Here is a 26,761-nt window from a genome sequence, read left to right as displayed (position 1 = left end):
GAGATAAGGTGTCATTTGGTCTAGGCTGGTCTGGAACAAACTTGTAATCTTTATAACTGAAGATGACCTTGAACATCTGCTTCTCCTGACTTCATCTTCTCAGGGCTTAGGTTGAAGGCAAGTGCCATAACACCTAGTCTTCATGGTGTTGGGGATAAAATCCAGGGTTTTGTTCATGCTAGGCAAGCATTTTACCAAATGTACTGGCTGCTTTTGTGTGTCGACTTGACACAAGCTAGAGTCATCAGAGAAAGGAACCTCAGTTGAGGAAATGCCTCAGTCAGATCCAGCTGTAAGACATTTTCTCACTTAGTGATCAATGAGGGAGGGGCCAGCCCATGGTGGATGATACCATCCCCAGGCTGCTGGTCCTGAGTTCTATAAGAAGGTGGGCTGAGCAAACCATGGTAAGCAAGCCAGTAAGCAGTACCTCCTCCATGGTCTCTGCATCAGCTCCTGCCTCTTGGACCCTGTTCTGTTTGAGTTCCTGCCTTGATTTCCTTCAGTGATGAACAGCCATGCTGAAGTGTAAGCCAACTTGATTTTTGGTCATGTTTTTTCTTATCACAGCAATAGAAATCCTAAGTAAGACACCAACTAAACTATATCCCCAGCCTCAGGCTTGTATTTTGAGTGGTGTTTTTGTTTGTTTGGTTTTGTTTTTTGTTTTGTTGCAGTTGCTAGCACTATTTTGGGAGGTTGTAGTACCTAACAGGAAGAACTAATCACTAGGGGTTGGCCATTGCAGGTTATAGCCTTGGTTGATGCCTGGCTCTCTGCTGCCTGTTCTCCAGTAATGGGGCTTAGCTATACTCTTGCATTCTTCCATGGCCATGAATTGAGCTGTTCAGCCCTATCTTCCTTTTTGTGCAGACTGAAGCCCTCTGAAATCGTGAACCACAGTAAACCTTTCTTCCCACAGTTGTGAGACCATCAGATATTGTGTGCGAAATGCCCATTTTCTTTTTAACTTCAAGACTTTGACTCCACACGTTTATAGACACACTATAGTACCTCTTCTCTTTCAGTGTCTTAAAAATGTCAAGATATTATTCCAAACAGAAATAAGCAAAAACACAAAACTTCTCTGTGGTAGACCTAATTTGACTTCATTTTCTATAGACTGGCTTGTTTTACAACTCTATAGGGGCATAGGCTAACATCAAATTTATCCAGTGGAGGTGAAAATAATAACTTTCCGGGAAGGGATAGCCCCAAAGATTATGGTTCACTGCCCTGTAAGACATTAGTTAATTTTGTATGTGGACCAGTAGTCTTATTTTAACATTTATTAATTGGGTTTATATATCACACCTTCTCCTCATCAATTAATGAATTGAATAAAATGTTTGCCATATATCAACTACATGAGCCATAACTTTACCTCTTTAAAATATGTTTGAAGTTCCTGAAATGCTTTAAATGATTAAAGAATCAATGTATTGTAAAACTAATTAGGTTTGTGAAACAGGTGCTGTGTATTAATTTCCTCTGAAATAAAACTATTCACCTTGGAGTGAAGCTTGTCAAGACACATGATTCTAGGAGGAAGATAAAGCAACAGGGTGTTGTGAAGGGATGTGAAACATTTCTTTCTGCTGGGAAGCATGTTAAACTCAGGAAGTATACAACTTAGTTGTAAAGAGAGATTTTTTTCTTTGAGAGGAGCCTTCCCGCCAGCCTGGTTCTAGAGCCGCATCAGTCCCAAATAAACACACAGGAGGCTATATTAATTATGAAGCTGTTGGCCTTGCTTGTTTCTTACTGGCTAGCTCTGACTTAAGTAATTACCCCATAATTGTTAATCTAAGTATGTCTCTTACCGAAGAATAGTTCCGGGCTTCCTACCCCATGGCGTTACATGTCGACTCTCTGTGTTTCTCTTACCCAGAGTCCTTCTGGACTCCTAGTCCCTCATATCTAGATTCCCTATTGGCCAGACAGTTCTTTATTGACAAATGCACAGGACTTCCCCAACACTTAGTAGCTTCAGGATGCCCCTGAAACTGACCAAATTTACTAGGACCTGTCATCTACAACTATTTATAAAGCAATAAAGCCAAATGAGAGACACTCTCAGACAAACCCGACTGCCTGGAAGAAGTAGAGACCAATTGAATCACCTGAAAAAGTACACTTCACAACTGTGATGAGCATTCCTCCCACCACCCTGGTCCCTGAGCTGCATCAGTGCCAAATGAACATGCAAGATGCTATATTAATTATGAAGCTGTCGGCCTTTTGCTATGGTTTCTTGTTGGCTAGCTCTGACTTAATTATTAAACTATAATTACTAATCTATATTTTTACAAGGACTTAATCTTTCTGAGGACACCAGTCTCATATGTCCCCTCTTCCTGGGATCACATGGTGACTCTCTGCTTTAGACTACATTTCCCAGACTCCTCCTTAATTCCTAGTCCCACCTATTTTGCTTCCCCATTGGCCAACAGTGCTTTATTTATCAACCAATAAGACAAATATATACACAGAAGGAAATCCCCCCCCATTGAATTGCCTGCTGGCTGTGCAGTGTGCTCTAGGTTTTAAGCTTTTGTGAGCTGTCACCCATGCTGGGGTGGGCTTCCATTGATACAGCTATCTTTGAATCAATTCTGTTCATGCAAGTAACTCCTCACCCATGTTCCTCTAAGTAAAGCCAGAAAAATTCATTGTTTCATCAAGTTGGATTTTAGTGCCCTCCCCAGAAATAGTGTCACACAACAGCAGGTAATAAAGTTTAACATTTGAATAGACAATACATCTTACAGATGCCAAGCAGAATAACTGATAGATCAAACAACATGTAAAAAACCCCAAGGAGTGGTAATTTCAAACCGGAACAAGCCAGACTTAATTTGGATGCGTTTGGTTGTGGACTAAGATGAGGACCATTCTTCAGCTGGTGATTTTACTCCATGTGTGTTTAATCAATGAAAATAGAGGTTCAGAATTTGAGGGCAATTGTGGGAGGAGCTGCCACGGGGAAACCAAACAATCAGTTAAATCCTGCCTCTGCCTTTAGTTAGCTGTTCTCTGTAAATGGAGGCTAATAAATCCCCATGAGTAGTTTCGGGCACATAATAGGTGTCCCATAAATGTTAGTGCTCTTTCTTGTGAGCATCTTAGAGAATGAGAGGTGGACAAGTGCAGCCTCGATTGGAAAAGAGTTATGGAGAAAGAGTTAAAATGACTTAATACTGTTTATGTGGAGCCATAAAAATACCATCTGCTGGAGCTGGCCAGTTAAGCTACCACAAAGCTTGACAAACACCAATGCTGTGCTGATCAGAGAGGAATGACCAAGGTCTTGCCGTTTCTATCATTATTCGATGAGCTGCCAACTCGGGACTAGCTTCCAGTTTACTTACTGCATAACCTGGTTGTTCAACATTTAAAGATTTATTTTGGTCCTTAAATATTTATACTGTCTCCCAATCTTTTATTGCTACAGTTGCTTCTGAAGGAAAAAAACCCTGACGACTCAGGAGGCTACAGTGTGGTATCTCAGCAGTTCTAGACTTTGCCATTAGATTGAGTTATGCTTTATGTTGAATTAGACTCAGATGAGCGATTTAATATTAAACTCTCATTTTGCTTGATGAGGCCGATGTGCCTGGGAGAAAAGGATAAGGTTTATTTATTTATTTTCTTCTACTCATCAGTCAGTGAAGAAAAAGTCGCTTGTTCTGCAACACACATTGCTGACCTGTAAGTGAATAGTTCTGGATTCAGAACCTTGCAGGAGGTGGGGGGGGGGTGCTGCAAATAAAGCAGGAGGCTGAAGGTTGTCCCAGTAGTGAAGTAAACTCAGTGATTGCTCTGCAACCTCTCACAACACCTGCATTTGGATTCTTGGTACCCATTAGGCATAATGATGGTTGATTCCACATCCCTGGGATATTTGGCCTCATTTGGATGATTAAAGAGAAGGAAATATATGTCCCAGACACCTGCCAACTTGCAATAATAATTGCTGATATTTGCATAATGTCTTTTTCTAGAAATCTCAAAGCCCTTTGTCTTTGAAAATCTATTCTTGATAGGGAGTAATTATTGGCCACATTTTTTTCAGAGTCTGAGAGCCATGGTAGGTTCTAAATATTTGGTCATTGTGATAACCAATTTGTCTCCCAACCAAGTACTAACCAGGTCTGACTCAGTTTAGCTTATGTGATCAGGTGAGATTCTTGGTGTAAGACTTGTAGCTATGGTAACTGTTATGTACTGCAAACTTTCCTGCATATTGACATTACCTGAAGCTTTTCAGGTGTATGGATGCCTGCCCAGATGTCAACTTTTCTGGCTGATGAACTGGGCATCAAGTCTTTTAAAAGGTTCTTAAGTATGTATAATCTTGGGAACCACATGGCTACATTTCTGTGAAGTGTGAAGGGGAGGAAGAATTCTCTTACTGTTATTTCAATTCTTGACTAACTATGTTAACAAGGAAGAGAGATGTTTGAAATATAATCAAGTGCTTCAAAATACGTTTCAGTAACTGACAGATCTCTTGTATGATGATATGACCCTATAAGATTAAATAGAGGTGAAAAATTCCTAACATCTAGAGACAAAGACACCACAATGTCATAGTAAAGTATGCTGTCATGTGTTAGTGGTGGTGATCATGTAACCATGCCTGTTTCATGGTCTGTCATGCAATATATAGCACATACAACTACATAAAATGCATTGTCCTTGATAACAAATTCTCTTACTGATTTATGTAAGCTGCTATATTTCCATTTTAGCATGTATTCCTTTTCAAAGGAATTTTTACTGTGTGAAGTCTCCTGTTACACAGTTAGCAGACTATTCTGTTTACAATGCCTTTATGTACATATTTATTTTTATTATGGACATGTGTGAACATGCATGTTCTACAACATGAACATGGAGTTCCTAGGATCCCTTTGCAGGGTCAGTTTGCTCTTTTATGTGGGTTCTGCATTTTGAACTCAGGTTGTCAGGCTGATAAGTCTTCACAGGCCATACTATGTATTAGATTTTATTTTGGAATTTTAAAATATAATTTATTTTGTTGATCTCCCTCCTTTTTCTTTCTCCCTCATCTATCTGTCCTTCCTTGTACCCTTCCATTCCCAGTAGCTTCATATCTTCCCTCATATATGTCATATGTGTTGGGTCATCTTCCTCCTCTTCAATACTTTTTCCTCTTTGGGTCTCATTTTTAAGTTTCATGACTTATATTCATACTTGCATCTATCTATCATTTATGTATCCATCTATCTGTCATCCATGTATCTATGTATCTATCTGTCATCCATTTATCTATCATCTATACATGTATCTATCATCTGTGTATCTAGCTATGCATCTATCTATGTATCTATCATCTATCTATCTATCTATCTATCTATCTATCTATCTATCTATCTATCTACCTACCTACCTATCTATCATTTCTATATCTTTAAAAGATAGAATCCTCACATGAATGAGAACATACAGTATTTGTCTTTCTGAATCTGCATCACCTTGAGTGGCATAATTATTTTCAGACCCATCTATTTTCTTGCAAATTTTATTTTTATTTATAGCCAAATAAAACTCCATTGCACATGTGTGACATTTTAATTTTCCATTCATCTGTTGCTGGAGATCTATCCTGGTTCCATTTTGTTAATATTATGATTAATGTAGCAAGAAGAATGGCTGCATATGTCTATTGTATGATATAACGTTCTTAGAGTATGTGCTTCAGATACCATGTCTTGATCACATCGTTTTCCCTTTCGGTCATTTACTCTTGTGCTGTTTTTTCCCCCATGGACTTAGAAATAGTAGGTTATAGACTTGGTCAGCAGGTGCCTACCATCTAGGTGTGTGTGACCGTACACTGTGAAGAAATCACCCAATGAGGTGACTTCCCTAGTTGCCATCAGAGATTCTCTATTCAGTAGCTGATGGAAGTAGAGGTGGAGATCCACAGACAAGCACTTCACTGAGCTCCAAGAATCTTGTGGAAGAAAGGGAGGAGGAATTGTACCAGCCAGGAGGTCATGATGGGGAAACCCACAGAGATAGCTGACCTGAGCTTGTGGGAGCTCATGGATGGTGGACCAACTGTAAGAGACCAACCTAGGCCCTCTGTATGTGTGTGACAATCATGTAGCTTGATATCTTAGTAAGGCTTCTAAAAGTGGACTGGCACTTAGCTGGCTTTTGGTAACCTGCTTCCCACGCTGGATTACCTGGCCCAGCCTCAGTGTAAGGGGAGGAGCTCAGTCCTGACTCAGGTTGCTCAGCCTCCTGTGGGAGGCCTGTCCTTTTCTGAATGGAGATGGAGGAGGGGTGGAAGGGGAGGGAGGTAGATGGGAAAGAGATAGGAGGGGAGGAGTGAGGGGAAATTGGTTGGTATGTAAAATAAATGAAAAAAAGTTATTTTAATAAAACCATCCTTAAAACAAAATCCAAAAATAGAAATCACCTAATGGTGCATTTCTTAGAGTGTATCTGTTCCATTCAGTGGCATATGACTGTGATTGTGTGGACCTGTGCCAGAATCCACCCTCACATACAGCAGTAACAGGCTAGGTCAGATCATTGTCTTCCATGAGGAATTCTATCTATTACATTCCTGGAATAATGATTAATATAAAGCTTTGGTTTTTAAGACAACAAAACCAAGTCCATCTTGTCAGAACTTGTAGTTTGGGGAAATAGTTTTTCTTCAGTGAACTGAGATTTAAGGCTGGAAAAAGCTAATGGTCCGTGAATCACAGTAGGTAAAATGATCCTCAGTCATGAATGATTGTAACAAGGGCCTATGTGGGAGGATTGGGGGACTGTTTAATGTTAAGTTTACCCGTTGTTCCTGCCTTCCAGGATGTTCAGCTAGTGATGAGGGTTGGGAAAGACCAGGGGTTATCAATGTGTCCTGGATTCCTATACTACTGATGATTCACTTGTGAGATCTGATATAGGACCAACCCCATTTCAAGATGTATGGATCGTATGGTGATATTTACAGGGCTGTTTTGTGGAAACAGCTGTTGCTTGTGGGGAGCAAGACTGACTTCTCAGACATTTCAGCTGTCTCTCCATCTGTCTGATGCAGAAGAAGAAATGAGAGTAAATATGAAAAAAAATGGGACCTGCCCAGAAACCATAGAAAAGAGGAGAGATGATTAGAAAGAAGGCAATGGGGGCTTTAGTAATTTAACCAGTGAAAGTTCATTCTTTTAGTATTTTCGACTATAAACATGAAAGTCATGTCCTCCACTGATGCTAATGGAAGGGAAATGAAGTGATGAGAAGTGACATTAGGCAAGCCTGGATTCCTGCCAGCTGCTTGTTTCTGTGAACCCCCAGCAGAGTCTAGAGCTTCTTGCTCATCTGATTGCATCCACTGTGAATAGCCACGGCTTTCTGCATCCTGCAATGTTAGGATAATTCTAGTGTATTCTGAAGGCACATGGCATCCATGCACATGCTAGGTATTTCTGGACAGACCTTAAGGTATTAGTTTTCTAGGCCTGTCACAACAGACAACTACAAACCAGGTGGCTTAAAAGAACAGAGAAAGAGCGCCTCTCAGTTCTGGAAGCAGGAAGTTCCATATTAAAGCATCAGTGGCCCATGATCCTCTGATAGCCCTTTGGAAGACTCTTCCTCCCTTCTTCCTGCAGGTGCCTTCTGACATCTCTTTGCTGCCTCACTCTGACCTTTGTCATATCTACATCTGATGTCACCTTCTTCCCTCTCTATTTTTCAATATGTTCTCTTCTTATTAATCCACCCATCTTAAATCTAGGGCCCACCTTAACTGGACTGTGATAGTGTAATGGCTATTCTTGGTGGTCTACTTGTCTACGTCTGGAATTAACTAAAAGCCAAGTGCCTGGATACATCTGTGAAGGAGTTTTCTTTTTGGAATTATTTGAAGTGGGAAGACTCACCCTGAATCTTGATCTTTTGATTTGAGAAGCCCCACCTTTAGTCTAGGCCACATATTCTGGTGGCAGGCAGCCTATAGAAAGGATATGGAACAAAGAAGCTTTTGATCTTTGTCTGTTTCCCCTCACTCTCACTGACAAGTTCATTCCTTCGCCTGCATTAGAGTCTACTTCTTCAGGATTCTGGCATATACTGAAGACCAGCTGAGACAGTCAGCCTTGTGGACTGAACAACTACTGGATTCTTGGCCTTTTCATCAGGAGACAGCGTTTGTTGGAATAGTTGGACCATAACCTGCAAATAACTCTAATAATGTCTGTCTGTCTGTCTGTCTGTCGTCTGTCTACCTGTGTGCATTTCTTACATGCATGCCTGTGCCTGATGCCCTTGGAGACCAGAAGGAGGGTCTAACTCCACTAGAACTGGAGTCACAGATGGTTGCATGTCTGGAATTGTGGAGACATGATGATCGCAGGGACTGACTGGCCAGCCAGTCTAGGCAAAATAGCTCAAGATTCAATGAGAGACCTGGTCTCAAAAAAAGGAAATTAGAGAAAATTGGAGGAAGATACTTCACATTGATGTTTGGCCTACACACACAAAGATGAAGAAGAGAAGAGACATAATCATGTTTGGGCAGAGAGTAAAGTAAATCAACATTCTAATCCTGAATAAAATTGCATAACTCAACTCTTCACTAGTAAAAAGGAATATTTTATAGTCACATATAATGCCCAAATTGTCTTCGAAATCTTCTAGATGTCTGTATCTCTAAATTGGTCAAAAGGAAATTATGAACAATGATGGCTTACATACCTCTCAAAGTATACACCAATCAGAGTCTTGGCATTGGGCAAAATAGATTAAAACAGGATCAAATAATATCAATTATATGCAAATTAAAATTGTCATTAACAGTGAAGTGAATGGGAAAACATAAACTACAGTATGTAACTTTGGAAAATGACATTTTGATTAGATGTTATTATGGTAAAAATGAATTGTATACAAAGATATAGTCTAGGTGATCTTTTTTGCTACTAGACTATGGTTTAATAATTCTATAACTGAACCATTCATCCATACTAGTACTAAGCAAGTATGTGAATATGTAGATAAGGAGAAGAGAGGCTAGAATCAACCTTCTGGTTGGAACTGGAAGCATCAATACAAGCACATAATTTTTAGAGCATAGTTAGGAAAACTGATAAAGGAATAGGTATGAGTGTGCATGCATGGATTAGAATATCACTTCTATTTCTCGATTACGTCTGCTTATAGGACCAGGGAACAATAATGCTTCAGTAGCAGTGAGCATTCAGATCTTCTTTTAAATCTTGAAAAGAATACTTATGCATATTTTATGTGTAGGGATGCTTAGCCATGTATGTATGTGTGTTCGCCACATGAGTGCAGTGCCTGTGAAGGCCAGAGACCACAGATTCCCCGGAAGTGGATTTACAGATGGTTGTGAGCCACTTTGTGGATGCTGGGTATCAGACTGGGGTCCTCAGGAAGAATAGCCAGTGTTTTTTGAGCTAACTTCTTCAGTCCTCCTCTTTTTCTTACATACACACACACACACTTTTATATGTGTATATACACTTGCACATGTATTTGCCGTAAGCTTAAACCTGGGCCTTATAGCATGTTGCCAAGTACTCTTCTACTGAGCTTAGTTTCTTTGTTATGGAAGAATTCCACTCAGTAAATGTAGAGATTCGAGGGAATTACAATGTCACTATTAGGTAACAATGGTGATTTATTAGTAATTCTTTCAAGAATGTTCTACATACAGATGCTAAAGTTAGTGGTCAAATATTGAGAAAAAATAGTATTAGCATACTAGTATACTAAGGAATACTCTAAAAATGCCATTCCCATGATACCTATTGGTTTTAAAGCGAAAGTAGTAACTTTATTGTGAATAAACCGGATAGACAGTGTCTTAGCCACACAACCATGTTAAAATTCTAAATTACATGGCATGAAGTAGTCACAGACAGAATTGGCTGTTGGACACTTCTGATCATCTTTCCACTTTTCCCCCCACACTTCTCTAATACATGCTTTTATAAATTATTCTTAAACATCAGGCCAGATTCACCCACAAATTACCTTTCTGGCTTAACCCCCAACTCCCATATAATTAACTCTCATTGTGCCTCCGTCTTAAGTGTGCATCTGAGGTGTTTATTCATTGCGCTCTTTACAGGTTCCTGAGGACACTGAACTCCTGTTGTAGGGGTTTTAGTGTCTGCTGCTTCTGCTGGTGGAACATTATCATTCCCTCCTGCCTGTTACCCTTTAGTCACCTTCATAGGTGATGGACACCTCAAGTGGTCCCTAATGTCTTTCTGTTCTTCCCTCTTCCTGAAGCACAGTTCCTGCTGCTTTTTTCATCCCCTGCTCAAGTCTTCACTTGAGAACCAAGGCCATTCTTTACTTGTTTATATCTCTTGTTGACCAGAGACCCCAAATATCTGTGTGCACAAGAGTTACTCAGCTTGTTAAAAATGCAGATCCTAAAAACACCTCACCTTGATGGTGTTACTCCCAGAGCGAGTCAGCAGTGAAGAGTGGATTCCCAAGAGTTTCGAATATACGGAAGCAGGGGTTTTTGAGCAGAGGATCGTCATCTGTCACAAATGCAGTGGAACTGTGCTCCAAACAAAAACCAGAACAGTGGAGAGTGCGCAGACTTACTTGCACCCTACAAAATCTGGCATGAGCGGGCATGTAATCGATGAGAATGACACATGTGAATGTCTCCATGTCAAGCCATAAAATTATGGCTTAAGCTTTTGCCAAATGGGAAGCAACTTTACTTGAAGAGATTGGGGGAAGTTACTTTGTCGAGAAACTGGAGACAGTGCCCAAGCCTGAGTGAACTTTAGTTCACTTCATCAGCTGAAACGTCTGTGGGGCTCCTGTCCTCATCTACTTAGAGAATATAAGAGGTTCAGCCAGGTCACATGGTTAACCGGAAGGCTCAAACAGACAGCAGAAATTAATGATTTACTCAATCAAAGACCTTTAAGTCAGCCAATAGAGATGACCCTGACTTATTGATTATCATCCACTAGCTTTAAATTATCCTCTGTGTCCAAGAGGACACATAGAGAGAGAGGAGGTGGTAAGGAAAAAAAAGACTTAAAGAAGGTCAATAAGTCATCCTTGGACAAGTTAAAGGCATCAAGCCCAGGCGTGCAGTTTCCTTTCAAGTACATTTACCAAGAGAGAGAGAAGGAATGCAATGGGCTTCTAATTATTTAAATTGGACCCACACTTTGCTGAGCAGTGCAGTAGCTAGCATTCTTCCTCCTCGTGAGCTGTCGGTAAGGCCTGGAGAAAGAGATTAAACATGTCAGCAATAGGTGTGGATATAATTGGGGGCAGTAATTGGGAGAAATCCAGACACCTATTTGTGACTATCACCTAGTTCTCTCTTTCAAAATCTAAATTCACATTAGCATGTTGATAGCCTTACTCGAACTGGATGGAATTTATTAACAGTAGAAACAATTACGGAAGCGACTCGCATTTTGATAACCAGACAGCTAGCGTGACTTTACTAAGTGATTGTAATATTCAGTGTCTCCTTTTTAAAAAAATATTATTTTTTGCTTGAATTCCAAGTTAGGTCTGGTTTTAGTTTTCTTATTTTATAATGTGCGTTTCCCTAATGGTTAGAGTTTTTGAGCAGCTACAAATATGCTTGTGTCTTATTTGAGGCTATTTGGCATATCTTTATACCTAAGTATTCGATAGAATTGGTTTAATCTGAATTACTGACTGCTCAGCATATTCCAGAGTACCTCTTGTCTCTACCTTCTTAGTACCGGGGCTACAGGCATGCCAGCATGCTTGGCTTTTTGCTGTGGGTACTGGTGTGTGTGTGTCAAATTAAGGTCCCCATACTTGTGAGGCAAGTGCTATGTAAGTACATTATGGACTGAGTCATCTTCATTAGTTTGGGCTATATGTTTTCTACTCAGGATTCACTCTGCTCTCAACTTGTTCCCTGTTGTCTTCCTTTCCTGCATTAGCATTGTGTGCCACACGTGCAAGCCCCAAAGACTGGCCCTGGAAACTCTCATGTAAGACAAGATTCATGTTCTACAGGGGTCCGTGATAAAGCAAAAAGAGAAAAACCACAAAATAAATGAATGGTGCCAAAGTGTTCTGGAGGCTGTGGTATATGCATCTGCAGAGTGGAGAGTTGAAAGACAGGATAGTGTTAGTCATTTGGCTATGTCATCAAAGCAGACCAAGGCTTTGATGCAGTAGAAAAAGCATCATAAGATAACAAGGTCCTGGGAAGGTCTGAAGTAAGAGCAGGCACAGATAGATCTAAAATTAGACTTTTTGTAAAGAGAATTACCATGAAAAATGACAGAGCAGCATTTCTATGGTCAAATAATTTTGTGAAACATAGCAGGCACTATATTATAATTTTATACTCTTATTGGAATATTGAGGACTCTGGGAAACTCTTCAAAAAGAAATCTGCTTAACTTATACCATCCAGCAAGAGTGTGGGATTATAGAGGCTTGAAATAAAAATTTCTGAGAAAAGAGTAATTTTTTTGGATACTGTAATGTAGGATTTTGGAGACACAAACAGGCTGGTAGATCTTGGCAGGCAGCTGAGATTTGGGTAATGGGAAGTTCGGGGAAGAATGCAAGGAGAAGCAGGCCCACATGATGGGCAACAAATCCTAAAGAAGACATAGCAGAACATGGACAGTGCTGCCATCTTATTAAGGACATGGATCCATCCTGAGGAAAGGCTTCAAGGTCTCTTTGGGAAACTGGGTGTGAAGAGGAGGGGGAAAGCTAGAGGACACGCTTAGTTTAGTACTTTCCATCTGTCAGTGTGGTTAAGCCCTGAAATGGAACCTGGACTTTGAATGGAGATGGTAGGGTTGCTGGGGTCATATGACTGCTGTGGGGTTGACCCAGAGGATAGGATGCTGGCATTGGGATTGTGGTTGAGGCATAGGATGCTGGTAAGGGGGCCATGGCCGAGGGGGTAAGATGCTGGATTGGGCAGGCAAACACCTCTCCTTTACTTCAGACAGCTCCTACCTTTATGAGGGGACTCTGTTAGGCAACAAACAGCTAGGTAAGTAGTGAGAATGTTCCTCAGTGTCAGTATTTGTTCTTGATCTTCTTTTAGTGAAATAAAAGTTTATTCCGAGAGGTGCTCTACTCTCTCATAGCTAAATCAGACCACGATTTCTCATGCCATGATTGAGTGTTATTTTCCTACTAAGAGTCCTTCTTATTGCATTTGTTTCATCATGAAGGAACTTCGTTCATCTTTTGGACCTGAAATGGTACTCAGCACATGCACTCAACATTTGTTGACGGAAAATGTGAATGCTTGGTTTCAAAGAAGTTCGGCGAGTCTCTCATTCTCCTTTGGGGAAACATGTAGATAAAGGCAAGGAACGGAGTAGACAAGAACTAATGTTAATTAAACTCAATGTTTTTCCCTAAAATGCCTCCTTCAGACTGTACTTCCCATGAGTGGACACTCTTACCCAGGCACTGTGCATAGTCTAGGACAGGTGTGTGGTCTTTCAGTTTGAGCTACAGCTTCATCAAAGCAGGATCACAGAGAAGATATTGAGCTCAGCCCCAGGAGATTAGAATCTATTGATGACCCTATCATTAATCAGTGTTAGGTTCCAGTATTCTAACATTTGACTCTAGAAAAACCACAGACAGACTCAACACCAATTTCTCTTATTTATATGAGGTACGTGAAGATTTCTTCCCAAACATGACAGTCTAACCTGACATGCGAGGGTTATTTTGAAGCCTGATGATTTGTATTGGTCCTGTTTGTCTGCTTGTGCCTATGCATTTTTTTTTTTTTGCAAAGAAACAGGTCACTCACTAGATGGCACTGTTGTATTAGAGTTTTCTAGTTTCTGGTTCTGGTTTTTGAAAAGTTCAGGAACGACACTGTTATACTACCCAGAATTTCCAGGTGCTGGTACAAGGGCAGGGTGGGGAGATAAGCAAATATTATGCATCCATTTTATTAGTGTGGGCCCTAAAACCTAGTTTAAACTTTAGGAGTATCATAAAAGAGTAGTTTTCCTGGTAATACACTAATGACTGGCTTTACTGACAGACTGAAAAATAATGTCTAGTTGGAGATTATGGAATTAAAAGAATGGTCTCTCTGCTTCCAGGGACACTGTGGTGGTGCCAATAGGGACGATTTCTGGAGGACGCTAGAGGCAGGCAGGGGCGGAGAAAGAGGAACTATCTAGCACATTCACTGAATGACTTTGAACACCTAGACTATGCACTTATCACTTCAAGCCAGCTGACTTTATCTTCTTCCTTGAAAACCAGGTTTCCTCAAAATGTCCCCATTTCTGCCTGTAGTACTTTTCTGTTCTTAGCCCCCCAAGAAAATGTAGTTTCATCATTTTTTTTAATCCTCGTACCTTTCAAGGCCTACAATTATTCATGCTCTAAAATTCCTTTCCCTGCCATAGTTTGGTTTTCGTTTTCACCACCAAAATCTTGGTTGAGGTCTCCACTGTTTACATACTCTGGGAACTGTGTTGCTGGATTGAGTCCTTGACAGGGCTCATCTTCATTCCCCAAGTGCTGTGCTCTTAAGGTGGTGCCTCCCAGGTGAATGAGAGGTCCTGGATGCCAAGCCAGGACCTCCCAGGTCTGAACAAAATCTCCTTTTTAGACTTATCTTCAGTTCGCCTAATTAAATAAAAACACAGATGGAGAATGTGTACTCTCCATAGGTCACATATGTGTGCGACCAGCAGCGGGGAACTCAGCTCGGCATCCATGGCTGTGAAGCCTGATGAGCCCCCCCTCAGAACCTTGGCAGTCTCTCTACTTGGGGACAGCCGTGGTTTTTAATGTTACCCAAAAGAGTTTTAGGAAGGCTTGGTGAAGCAAAATTAGTGAATTTATTGATTAGGAGGAAGGACCACCACACTGCATTTGGAGAGTGCCAGGGCTGATGACAAGGGGGGAATTCACCACAGCACCTCAGTAACAGCTGTGTAAGCAACTCAGGGGCTTCTGGAGTTACACTGTGTAAAAGGAAGTGATGTATACGATTGAGGAAACAGAGGAAAAATATTTCAGTATGCTCATTTCCTTACTGAAAGTTTTTTTCTTTAAATGACATTTGAGAATAAGGGTACTGGGCAGGTTTATATTTGAGGAAGAAATATAATTAGGACAAACTATGGGTAAAATAAAAAAATCAAAATAATTTTGCTATAGCTAGGTCATACAAAGAGGTTATGACATATGACTTTTGCCCAAGCATGGTTCACTGACTGCTATGCTAGTTTTGTTTGTGTTATTCTAGAAAGGGGATGCAGTTTATGTGTAGAGGGGCTTCCCATTGGCTATGTGGTAATTCTTTTTCCTTAAAAATTAAAAAGTAGCCGGGCGGTGGTGGCGCACGCCTTTAATCCCAGCACTCGGGAGGCAGAGGCAGGCGGATCTCTGTGAGTTCGAGGCCGGGCTGGACCGATAGCCTCCAAAACAATACAGAGAAACCCTGTCTCGTAAAAACCAAAAAAAAAAAAAATTAAAAAGTATGAAAAAATTAAAAAGTATGTGTGTTGTATGCATATGTGTATATGTGAACGTGCATGTCCCTGAATGTATGTAGATGCCAGAGGAAGATGGTAGGTGTTATGCCCAATCACTCTCCACCCCATTCCTTTGAGACAGATCTCACACTGAACCTGGGACTCACTGATCAGCTAGATTGGCAGGACAGCAAGTTCTAGTGAGTTTACTGTCTTCATCCGTCTCCATGATGTGATTATAGGCACATGCGATATGAGACTGCACAAGGTTTTTTGTTTCGTTTGTTTTTGATGTGTGTGCTGGGAATTGCATTGGTGTCTTCATGCTTGTACAGTAGGTACACATACCCACTGAGTCATCTCCTTAGCCCCTATGGTGAACATCTTTTACTAAAACAATTGTGTATGGGTCTCAATGAGCAAAGCCAGATGCTGTATACCCTTAGTTATGACAGGTTGTGGCACATATCTTTAAAGCCAACACTCAGGCAGGGGCAGGCAGATCTCTGAGTTTGAGACCAGTCTGGTCTATAGAGTGAGTTCTAGGACAGTCAGGTCTACACAGAGAAACCCTTTCTCATTGAATCAGATCATGAGGGCTGCTGATCTTGGGTCTTCTGCAAAAGAGTATGTGCTCTTAACTATGGAACATCTCTCTAGAAGCATATCTCTATCCCCCTATGTTGAAACTCTTGATTGAGTAAGCGAGAGAGGTCAGTCAGATCCAAGACTGTATGAAGGAGGGGCCCTTTCCTTTCTTGTATTCCCATAACCTTCCATCTTTCTGTCATGCTACAGGTGCTAATATGTAGTTGCTGATATATCCATGGGATCTGTGTAGTTTCTCATTTTCTTTTCCTGTGGTGCAGAGCTTCAACTAGACACTGGTTGCTGACAAGCTATGCCCTATTATTATCATCTGAGCCCATCCAATTTGGAAATAAGGTAAGGTTAGCTTCAGTAACTAACTGCTTTTCTTTACCTGTATCCAACACCATGCATCCAGAGGTCTTCAGTCTATTCATGCCAAGCCTATACCTCCATCCAGTTAGAGGACCTCTGGAATTCTTTGTCCAAATACTCTTGTTTGTGACTTGCCTGAGTTTCTTGGCCAGAGTAAGACTGTATATCTGCAGGCCCAAGGAGCAACTAATAAACAGTTGTTTGTAGGTTGGAAGCATCTGTAGTAAAGTCTTGGACCAAGTTGGCCATTTGTAGATGTGTGAGGTCTCAAACAGTTCAAAAACAGAAATGATAGTTGAAGGTGAAGCAGGCAGGAGCAAGGCCAGCACTGCCAGTGCTATCATGTGCTAGCATACAACTTTGAGGCCCTGGAGATCTTTAATCTGAGTCTGGCCTTCAGGTTGGTATAAAGATGTATTTGTCTAGATAAGAGGTTAATCTCTTCATAGTTTATTGACTTGACTTGGTAATTTATAAATATAAATATGTGGTAAGTGAGCATCTGTTGGTATTCTTGCCCTGGGTCCCGCAAATGTTTCAGGTGGACCTGTCTATAATAACCATGTGGCTTGAGCATTATAACCCTGGTCTGTAGGTAAGAAAACTGATGTTTCAAGAGATTATGTTCAATGTATCATGGTCTTAATAGGCTTAACTTTATACATCTTAGCATCTCAGAAATTAGGATGGCTGTCATAACCTGGCTTCCAAATCACCTATAAGTTTAACTGATGCTGCCACCCCTTTGCTGGTTACACAGTAACTAGGTATAAGCATTGAATTGATGACAGCCTTGATTCAGGCATTGTCAGTAGCTTTGACCAGTTCATCAGGGGAAGCTGGAACTGTCACTCAAACCCTGCCAAGTTCACTTCAATGCCCATGACCAGAATTAGCTGCAGCAAACATTTTCCAGAGGAATCTCACCTCTTTCCATTTTCTTGACTCGAGTTCTCTCTGCATTTTTGCAGTTGGAAACACTTCTCCAAGCACTGCTGGGAAGTTGCCTTGTGACTACACGCTATTGATTTCAAATGGTTCATACCTTGGCTTATCAGCTCAATGGGAGCTTTGACCACAGGCATACATGTACCTTCTAGACATGTGATTAGTGTACTCCATGACAAAGGCAGAGGATTCTCAAGTTAGGCCCCGGCTTCGTTTTTGCCTCTGCTCTTCAAACAGCACAATTGAGGGCTTTTGCAATCTTCTCCAGGCTTTCTGTCCTGATTCATGAACAAGTCCAATAGCTCCTATCTTAAAGATAAACGGTCCGATTTAAAAGTGCCTTGGCATATTGTAAACTAGAAGAGTTTTCAACTAGAAGCTTTGGGTGCAATGAAAACCAAACAATTGAACCAGGGCAAGATCCACATGGGTTTATTCATTGCCTTATTCCATCAGACACCATCCAGCAGGTGTTTGCCTTCTATCTAGTGTGACAGACACCGCACTGGGCCATGGGTACAGAACTGTGAGCTAGAGCATCGAGATTCTGATAAAGGAAGGAAGCAAGCAAAGATTGGCAGAAGATGAGAAGGAGGCAGGGTCAGGTAGGCAGGGAAAGGGGGACTGAGGAATGCTGGGCTAGAATTGTTGTGAAGAATGACAACTAATTATCCACATAGCACCAGGAGGAACTACATATCCCCTTCAGTGGGACATTAGATTGTCTAAGTCTGAGGTTCCCACAGGGCTCATTGTCCTCTAGGTGATATAGAGTTGGGATGATTACTGTAGTAGCTCCTATTTAGGAAGTGTGCATCCTCTAACTGCTTTTTCCTCTCTACTCACTCTGAGGAAAATGCATATCATTATACTTACTTAAGGATACAACCCATCTGCTCATGTCTGATCTCGGCTACAGACTCCCAACACTTCCCAGTCCATTCAGACCAGACACTTCCTCTAATCTAAGTCTGTACTTAACTTATGTGGGCTCCCTCCAACTAAGTTTTTTTTTGTTTGTTATTTTTTTTTAATCTCAGCACTGGTGACATTTAGGGGTAGATGTCACTCATTGCATTTTCTTTTATTTATTGTTTTGGTGGGGTTGCCATTCTGTGCCTTATGGACGATTTAGCAGCATCAAGGGGCTATCTGACCCATACCAGTAGCACCCATTTCTTCCTTCAGGGTTCGACACCCAAAACACTTCTCTAGTCTTTGCCAAACATCGTGTGGGGGGAGTTCAGTCAACCCTGCTTGAGAATTACTGCTCTCGTCCCTGTGGAGATTTGCCACATGAAGTCTTTGCTTGGAAAATGACCTTCACTGACATGGCTGCTGGAATCGGGGACTGGGAACTTCGTCTCCAGAGTTTCCAATAAGAGGATGCGACTGCCAAGGTGATTGGATTGCATTCCTAATGAGTTGAGCTGCCAACATCTGTTTGTGGTAATTGAGGACAGCTGTGAGGCTGGCACGGCTGAGACCTCGACAACCTTCCCTTGCCCCTTCAGGTATTCAAGCTGGCCCCTGCCATGCTGTCTCATCAACCTCTTGCAGGAAGGTACTGGCAATGTCATTGCCTTCTTTTGAGAGTGGTATCAAAGCAGACACTTCTGTGTTGTCTGGGACACATGAGCAGTGACAATTCCTATAGAGGGCTTCACAGGCAACACGGAAAAGCAAAATCTTGCATATTGTATAAAACAGAAAAATGCAACTGATAACACCAACATGCAACTTTCAGGTGTTCACTCTATATGTGCTAGGTCCCACCACGTAAATTTGACCTATATTATTTACTCTGCCATTTAAAAAGACTTCGTTAGCTGTGTGTATGTGTGAGTATGTCTGTGTGTTGCTTTGTGCACATGAGTGCAGGTGCCCATGGAAACCAGGAGTTGTTGAAGCTCCTGGATATGGAGACATGGAACTGGGAGCCAAGTACCAATTCTTGGTAAGAACAGTATGTTCTCTCAATCACTGATCTCTCTCTCCAGCCCCTTAGTCTATTTCTTAACAACTTCCTGAACAACCATTTACCTAGTAGAGCATACCCACTTGCAGCTAGAGATAGGACTAGGATTTATACCCAAGCAACTGATTCCCCAGCTTCTACCAATGTAGACCCGCTTTTTCTATGTTTTAATTTTATTATATTATGCACACATGTGTTTACTCATAATTAACCTAATATAAAACTGAGGCAGCAAATCCATTGGCCAGTCTGGGTAATATAGTAAGGGTGATATTTTTTTGGGGGGACTTTCTTAAGCTTTTGTTTTTTCTAAATTACTTTTTAATTGGATGTTATATAAAAGTTTGGAAATTTGAGTGGGGTAGGAGGATGATCTGTGAGCGAGGGGAGTATTTGAGAACCTGGGTCTTCTCTTGTTCTGAGAGTATATTTTGGGAGAGAGGTGACAAATGACCACCTGGGATTGATGTTCCTTCCAGGTGCACTAGTAACTGCCCTCTAGCTGAATTCATCTTGATTGACATCACAACTTACCCCAGGGCATCGCAGATGGTGGAAGGCTGGCATTTCTCGGATGCAACTCACTTGAAAAGCAAGCGCCTCCTCTTTTGCTGTTGCATGGCCATTTTCTCTGAGGGCATCCTGTGGCAGGATGTACTCAGCTGCACACCCCTCCTGATGACATTCCATCCCAAGGGAGGCAAGCCTGATGACTGTTTTGCAGATGTGGTGCACTGGAGGGTAGTGAAGAGTTGCCCTAGGGTGGGGTTTTGTTCAGGGCGTGTTGAGATTGTTAGCAGCTATAAGAGTTCCCATACTTCCTTTCCTATGGTCAGGGCTGGCTGGCAACATCTCAGGCACCTGCATAGCTTGTCTCAGGAGTTTTTGCCAGTGTACAGGATCACTTTGGAATCACCCACAGAGTTGATTCTTTGTAGGCTATTCTCTTGGAAAGAAGCTGCTGCTGTGTGTTGTGGTGTGGTGTGGTGTGGTGTGTGTGTGTGTGTGTGTGTGTCTGTCTGTGTGTCTGCTGTCTGTGTCTGTCTGTGTGTGTGTAGGGGTGGGAACAGCTTTCTAGTGTGAGGTCTAACACTATCACACTATTCTTACTTTATTCTGAAAGCCTTAGCAAATGCCTGTGGCAGTTGCACAGCTGTTTAGCCTAAAGGGGATGAGTCCTGCTCACCCTCTTTAGAACTGACAAAGAGTTTTCAGAGCTACCTGTTTGGCTTGGACTTCCGGCGTCAATGCAGGGATGAAAGCCCCTCCCTACATCACCTTCTCACCACATGGGAAGGAAGCACAATGGGACTTAACTTTTTACTTCATGGTAACAGAGGCAACCAGAGAAGCAGGAAGTAACTGGGAGGCAATAATAATTTTTAAAGATAATGTTATCTCCACTAAGGTAAGACCCAGCAGACCCCCAGTGGCTCCAGGAATGTGCATTAGCACTGTGCCTTTAAACTCAGTCAACCTATTTTGTCCCTTACTGTTGTCAATTAGAACTAGTGGGGGGAGCCCTCCAGCTCTGTTGTTGGTAATTTCCTTGGCCTTCCCAGGTTAGTTCCCACCTTGATCTTCCCTAATTTGCTCCACATAGAGCTCTAGGGGTAGACACTTTCAAGACTTCATCTTTCTTCTTTGGTCTTATGTGCAGCCTTGGGCCTGGGCATATTGGTCTCCCTGCTGTCAACATGCAGTTTTCTCTAGGATGTAATTCTCATTGTAATTACTCTTTGGGGCATAAACATGAAACAATTTTTCTCTCTAAACCTGTAACTGTGCAATGATAAAAGTCCCACAAATCCTGAAGACAGATTCTTTAGTTTCCTAGATATTTATAGATATTAAAAAAGAGCTCCATTTAAATTTGGGTCTTTAATGTGACTCAAATCTTATAGATAGTACCCTCCCCTATCCTTCCCTGGCACATTCTAATCTATTGCTTGGGTTCTAAAGCACTTTCATCTGTCATTGCACTTGGTTGATTGAGAATTGCTTTCATAGATATGCCCCCACTTCTTACCCTTTGAAGGATTAACTTTGCCCGCATTGGAGGGCTTTGGAAGTCTGGAGGGAGATGGTGGCATCAGGCTTTATTTCATGTTAATATTCTGCATGTCAGGCTTGGGAGGGATAGTGTGGTTCCACCTTCTTTCAATGACTTTCATGGTTGGTGAACTGAGTGAGACAAGCTCCCAGGAATCCTCTACATCTGTAGGTTTGTCCAGGGAGGACAACCCCTCTTCTAGGTGCCTAAGATTGGGCCATGTTTCAGTCACCCTTCTAGGAAAGTAGCTTTTCCTTTGGTGGCCCTCAGGTTTCTGCCTCTGCTCGGTGTTCTTTCATAGGAGGGAGATGCTGAGATTGCTGTTGCAGGATGTTAGGGAGGAGGAGCTGCCATTCTTTTGCTCTCAGGCATTGTGCCACACAGCCCTTCTCACCTTGATGGAATGGGCCTCTTTGGAAAAATTTTACAGGGTTAAGTAGGCACTAAACACTTTAAGAATATCACCTTTTGGGGTCTGGAGAGATGGCTCACAGGTTAAGAGCACTGGCTGCTCTTCCAGAGATCATGAGTTCCATACCCAGCAACCACATGGTGATTCACAACAGTCTGTAATGGGATCCGATGCCCTCCTTTGTCATGCAGGCATATATGCAAGTAGAGCACTCATCTATGTAAAATGCATAATTAAAAAAATCTTTAAAAAGAGAATATTACCTCTCACTGAAGGTAACTCTTTGTGTATGATAAGCACAGAGAACTTGGTGTGGGCCTCTGAAAACTGTCAGGGAATGCTCACACCCCCCCTCTGGCACCCATTCTGTACCACCTTAACTATTGTCCAGTAAGCCATTTGTTTATTTCCTTGGATGTGGGGTCCTAGAATTTTATCAAAGACTCCAGGAACCATGACGAAGCCAGGACCATCGCTGATGACTCTGCTTCCTCCCAGCATGCCCCCTCCAGCACTATCATTTATGGACTGTGAAGGAAGAGAGATTTATGGTGGTGACTGAAGGTAGAAGAATGTGGCTTAGGCTCATGATCTCTGGGGGAGTCACTGTGCCCCGGGTGTTGGCAGATCTGTTTTAAAATGTGGGGTTTGTACAGCTGCTTTGTACAGACGTTTGTTGCTAGTTTTGACTACACACAAAAATTCCTGTTTAGCATACTATTACTTTTCAAGATTGCCAAATGCTATTTATATGCCCCATGCTGGCGTCTACACTGATGAGTTTGTTTAACCTCATAGTGACCCTAGGAGGGAGAAATTGTCATTATAATCACTCTTTCAGAGATGAGGAAGGATCCCCGGCATACAGACTTTTTTTTTTTTTTTTGGTAAATGGTCCAATGCTATGGAGTTATCAAGTGAAGGAGCCAGAAATTGAACTTGGAAGTCTGATTATAGAACCTGAAAACTGAGATTATGGGAATGACCCTGTTTATTAGAGTTTTAATAATGAGTGGTAGTAATAAAGAGGAGAATATGGCTTGGTTAATATATTGTTCTGGTACCAGGCATTTGATTTATTCTTTTCACTTGTTCAGTGATTCTTCTCAAATAACAGTACTGGTACTCCAGGGTTGCTACCTGCAAAACCAAATGTGAGGCATAAAAAAAAATGACACAATGCCCTAGCTGTGAAGATGGCCGTGGGTTGGCAGGTGATGAGTAAACTGCAGATAAGCAATGGGATTTGGGAGGAAAATCAGTTCATGTCAGAGGAAGAGATAAATGATTTGTAAGCAGTTCACATTCATGCTCTTCCGGGAAGGTCAAGTAAGGGGTCACAGGTGAGATCAGATTATTGTTTATCAGATTACATTTAGTCTTTATCCTTTAAGGAATGAACTGACACCAAATTCCTTCCAAGGAAACAGCAATAAGAGAAAGCTTAACTCTCAGGAAGGCTGCTCTGGTGACCACATGAGGGAACGTGTGGAGAGTTAGAGATTGAGGTCATGCGTCATGATAAAAGGACCCACTAGGAGGTAAGATGAATCTGAAATAAGTTGGGGTGGGAAAGAAAGGAAAACTATGCAATGTTAATACATTGGGTTAATTACTTTAGACACTGATTGGATATAGAAGAGGAAAGAAGTTTATGATTCAGATTTATGGTGTGAGAGCTAGCAGGTTGCCAGGGAACAGAATCCAAATTTCATTGTATAGCTTAACTCTGGTGCAAGAGGGCTGTTTTTTTTTTTTCACACACACAGGTGCCTAAAATTAAAGGCACTTTCCTAACATCTCTGACTTACAAAAGCAAAGGAGGTGTGTATGATCAGCTATAGTCATTGCAACAGTCTTGGTGGGTTCCTGTCTGGTTCAACACGATGTGGCTGCTTTATACATCGGGCATGTCCATTCTCCTGGAATGCCACCAGAGAAGCAAATAGAGGTCAGAATCCTCTGATGAACTCACATAATTTCTCAATCAAGTCAATTAAAATCTACATTTTTAGAACCTGCTGAGTCTGGAGGCTATCATTTGAAATGATTGCTGTCTGGGAACAAGTAGTCACTTTTCCTGTGGTTATTAGAGATTAGAAGGGTGGTGGACATCTACACCCTGATTGACATAGAAATTGGTCAGTGGAAGCAGCAGGGAAATACATTGGGCTTAAAAGATGAGGGCACAACACAGAAGGGCATCTTATATTGACTAGACTGTGTTATGGTGCTATTATCCATGATTTCATATAATGGGTCTCTTTTTAAAATTTTTATAGCAAGTCTTATTTACTAAGTACTAGCTTGAAGTGAAGTAAAGTTACCCAGTGTCAGGGGAAGCCAATCAAATAAACATGGAGAAGCAAACAGACATGATGCTTGCTTTCATTGTGTGGAATGGTGTCCTGGTGTGTGAGAAGGTCAAAGCTGAGCTTAACAAGACAAGACAGGAGGTCAGAGCTCCACCATTTTACCTCCAACCTTAAACATAGCTTTGCTAGGAAAATAGTTTGTCTCATTCGCTGCGAATTTTCTAGAGAAAAACATCCTTCACACTATTCATCTTTTAACTCTTACTTCAGAGTAGGGATCATTGCCTAATGTTACAGCATTTTTTGTGGGGCAAGTTCTCAACTTTTGTGAAACATGGCTGAAAGGAGAACCAATATTTAGGAAGCACTGGCCCGGACTTCATGCTGAGCACTTCCTGGGTGTCCTACAGCTTGTGGTTTTCAGTGTCAGAACAGCCCTTGCAGCCATTTGTCAAGGACATACAATTATTCTGGTTCTGTCCAAAGTGTTTTACACCTTCTGTTCTTTTAATTTTCATCAGGGTTCTGGATATTATAAATTATTATCTCTTACTGATGAGATCTTAGAGGTTTAGAGTAATTGACCACGTGGCTCGAGGTCACATGAGGAACAGGTAGTAATGGTGGAATTAGAATTCTGATTTGCTTTCTTTTCAAGCCTATGGGGGTAAACACAGATTAACGTTCACTGGAGAGACTTAAGGAAGGAGAGCCAAACTCCCTCATATCTTCCCAGTTCTTCCAGTGCGTCTTCAGGCCGCACGGGTGTCCGACAATCATTTGCTGCCTCTTGTCCGTGCTTTGCTGATGCTCGGGTTTCCGTTTCATCTTGTAACCTCTATTTTTTTTCCCAGCTCAAAGAGAAAGTGGTTTTAGGAATTGTTTTACTCTAATTAGACCTGTGGATTTGGTATTGCTCAGCTTCTTTGGCTGACATGCTCTTGTAGCCACTGCTTCATGCCAGTTGGATAACTTGGTAATTGCAGTTGCAACTTTGATGATAGAAGAGGTAAATTCCAAATTAAAGATTAGATATAACGTTTTGAAAATTAAGACAAAAAATGTCTTCATGTTCATGCCTGCTGGCTACTTCGGCACTATGAGGGCTGAGGTTCAAGGTTTTCTCCTTTCCCAGCATACCAGTATCTTTGGTCCTAAGTCATCACCCCGTTATACCACATTTGATTTCAGCCCTTGCTGCCCTGGGTAGTTAGTTCTATTCAAGCCAAGATGATCTTGGTCTACTAGGCTAAGAATGCTTCAAGTGTAATCCATGTATCTCTGCTTTCTGTCAGGGACTTCCTTGGTGCCAAGAGAAGTAAAGAACAGATAGAGATAGAAATAGAGAGAACACCTTGAGGACAGTCACCGAATAGTGACTGAGATCTAGTAGATAAGGGCTCCAGGTTCCTGTCCTTCAGTTGGGCAATTCTTTTTTTTAAGTCTTTTTTTATTTTTAAATTTAAATTAGAAACAAGGTTGCTTCACATGTCAATCCCAGCTGCCTCTCCCTCCCCTCCTCCCACACCCTCCCACCAAACCCCCCATACTCCCCTCTCCCAATCCCCACTCCTTTCCCCAGAGAGGGTGAGGCCCTCCATGGAGGGTGTCCATAGTTTGTCATTTCATCCAGGGCAGGGCCTAGGCCCTCCCCCAAGAGTCCAGGCTGAGAGAGCATCTCTCCTTGTGAGATGGGCACCCAAAGTCCATTTGTATGCCAGGGATAAATACTGATCTACTACCCAAGGCTCCATAGATTGCCTAGGCCTCCTCACTGACACACACATTCAGGGGCTCTGGATCAGTCCTATGCTGGATTCCCAGACATCAGTCTGGGGTTCAAGAGCTCCCCCCTTGTCAGGTCAGCTGTTTATGGGTGTTAAACAAGCTCAGTCTTGACCCCTATGCTCGTCAGTCCTACCTGTCTGTCACTGGGTTCCTTGAGTTCAGCTCATGTTAAGACCCATTTGCCCAAGTCATGGAAGTCCTCTGTAGATTTTAGAGACATGCTTTTTACCACGCAGCATTTCCTATCTATTCTTAGATCGTATTTCCCATTCTCTGATTTCTGTTCCTGAGATTATCTCTGAAAGTAATGACTTAGGTTATATTTTTCCCCAGGCTTTGCTTACAGGAGAATCCAAATGAAGGTGTCTGTATAGGCGAGCAGCAGAATTCTCATCACAAGAAGGGTGGATTAACTTCTTAGAACTACCTTAACTAAATTCTGATGAGATTACTATATAAACATTAATGACATTTTTTATTTAAAAATTATTTTTCATTTTACATACCAACTTCAGTTTCACCTCCTTCCCCTTTTCCCATCCTCCACTCCTCTCCCCCCTTTCCCACCTCATCCACTTCTCAGAGTGAGTAAGGCCTTCCTTGGGAGTCAACAAAGTCTGGCATACCAAGTTGAGGCAGGACCAAGCTTATCTCCCCTGTATCAAGGCTGTGTAAGGTATCCCACCATAGGGAAAGGGCTCCAAAAAGCAAGTTCATGCACCTGGCATAGGTTCTGGTGCCATTGTCAGGCCTCCACCCCCAGATCAAACCATATAACTGTAA

The 26,761-nt window shown here is 41.7% G+C and overlaps 1 long non-coding RNA gene across 1 annotated transcript in view; it reads left to right on the top strand.

Moving 5' to 3' along the window:
- Positions 1-482: 482 nt before the first annotated feature.
- Positions 483-26,761, top strand: part of LOC121139282 — a 64,936-nt gene continuing 38,657 nt past the window's right edge. Inside the window, exons 1-2 of the long non-coding RNA XR_005876196.1 lie at positions 483-528; positions 16,391-16,466. This is a non-coding gene — a long non-coding RNA (uncharacterized LOC121139282). The remainder of the gene's footprint in view (positions 529-16,390; positions 16,467-26,761) is intronic.

This window comes from Mesocricetus auratus, unplaced genomic scaffold, assembly GCF_017639785.1.
Source record: "Mesocricetus auratus isolate SY011 unplaced genomic scaffold, BCM_Maur_2.0 Super-Scaffold_15014, whole genome shotgun sequence".
NCBI lineage: Eukaryota > Metazoa > Chordata > Mammalia > Rodentia > Cricetidae > Mesocricetus > Mesocricetus auratus.
The sequence above is the reverse complement of the archived record's forward strand: the minus strand, read 5'-3'. Positions and strand labels throughout refer to the sequence as shown.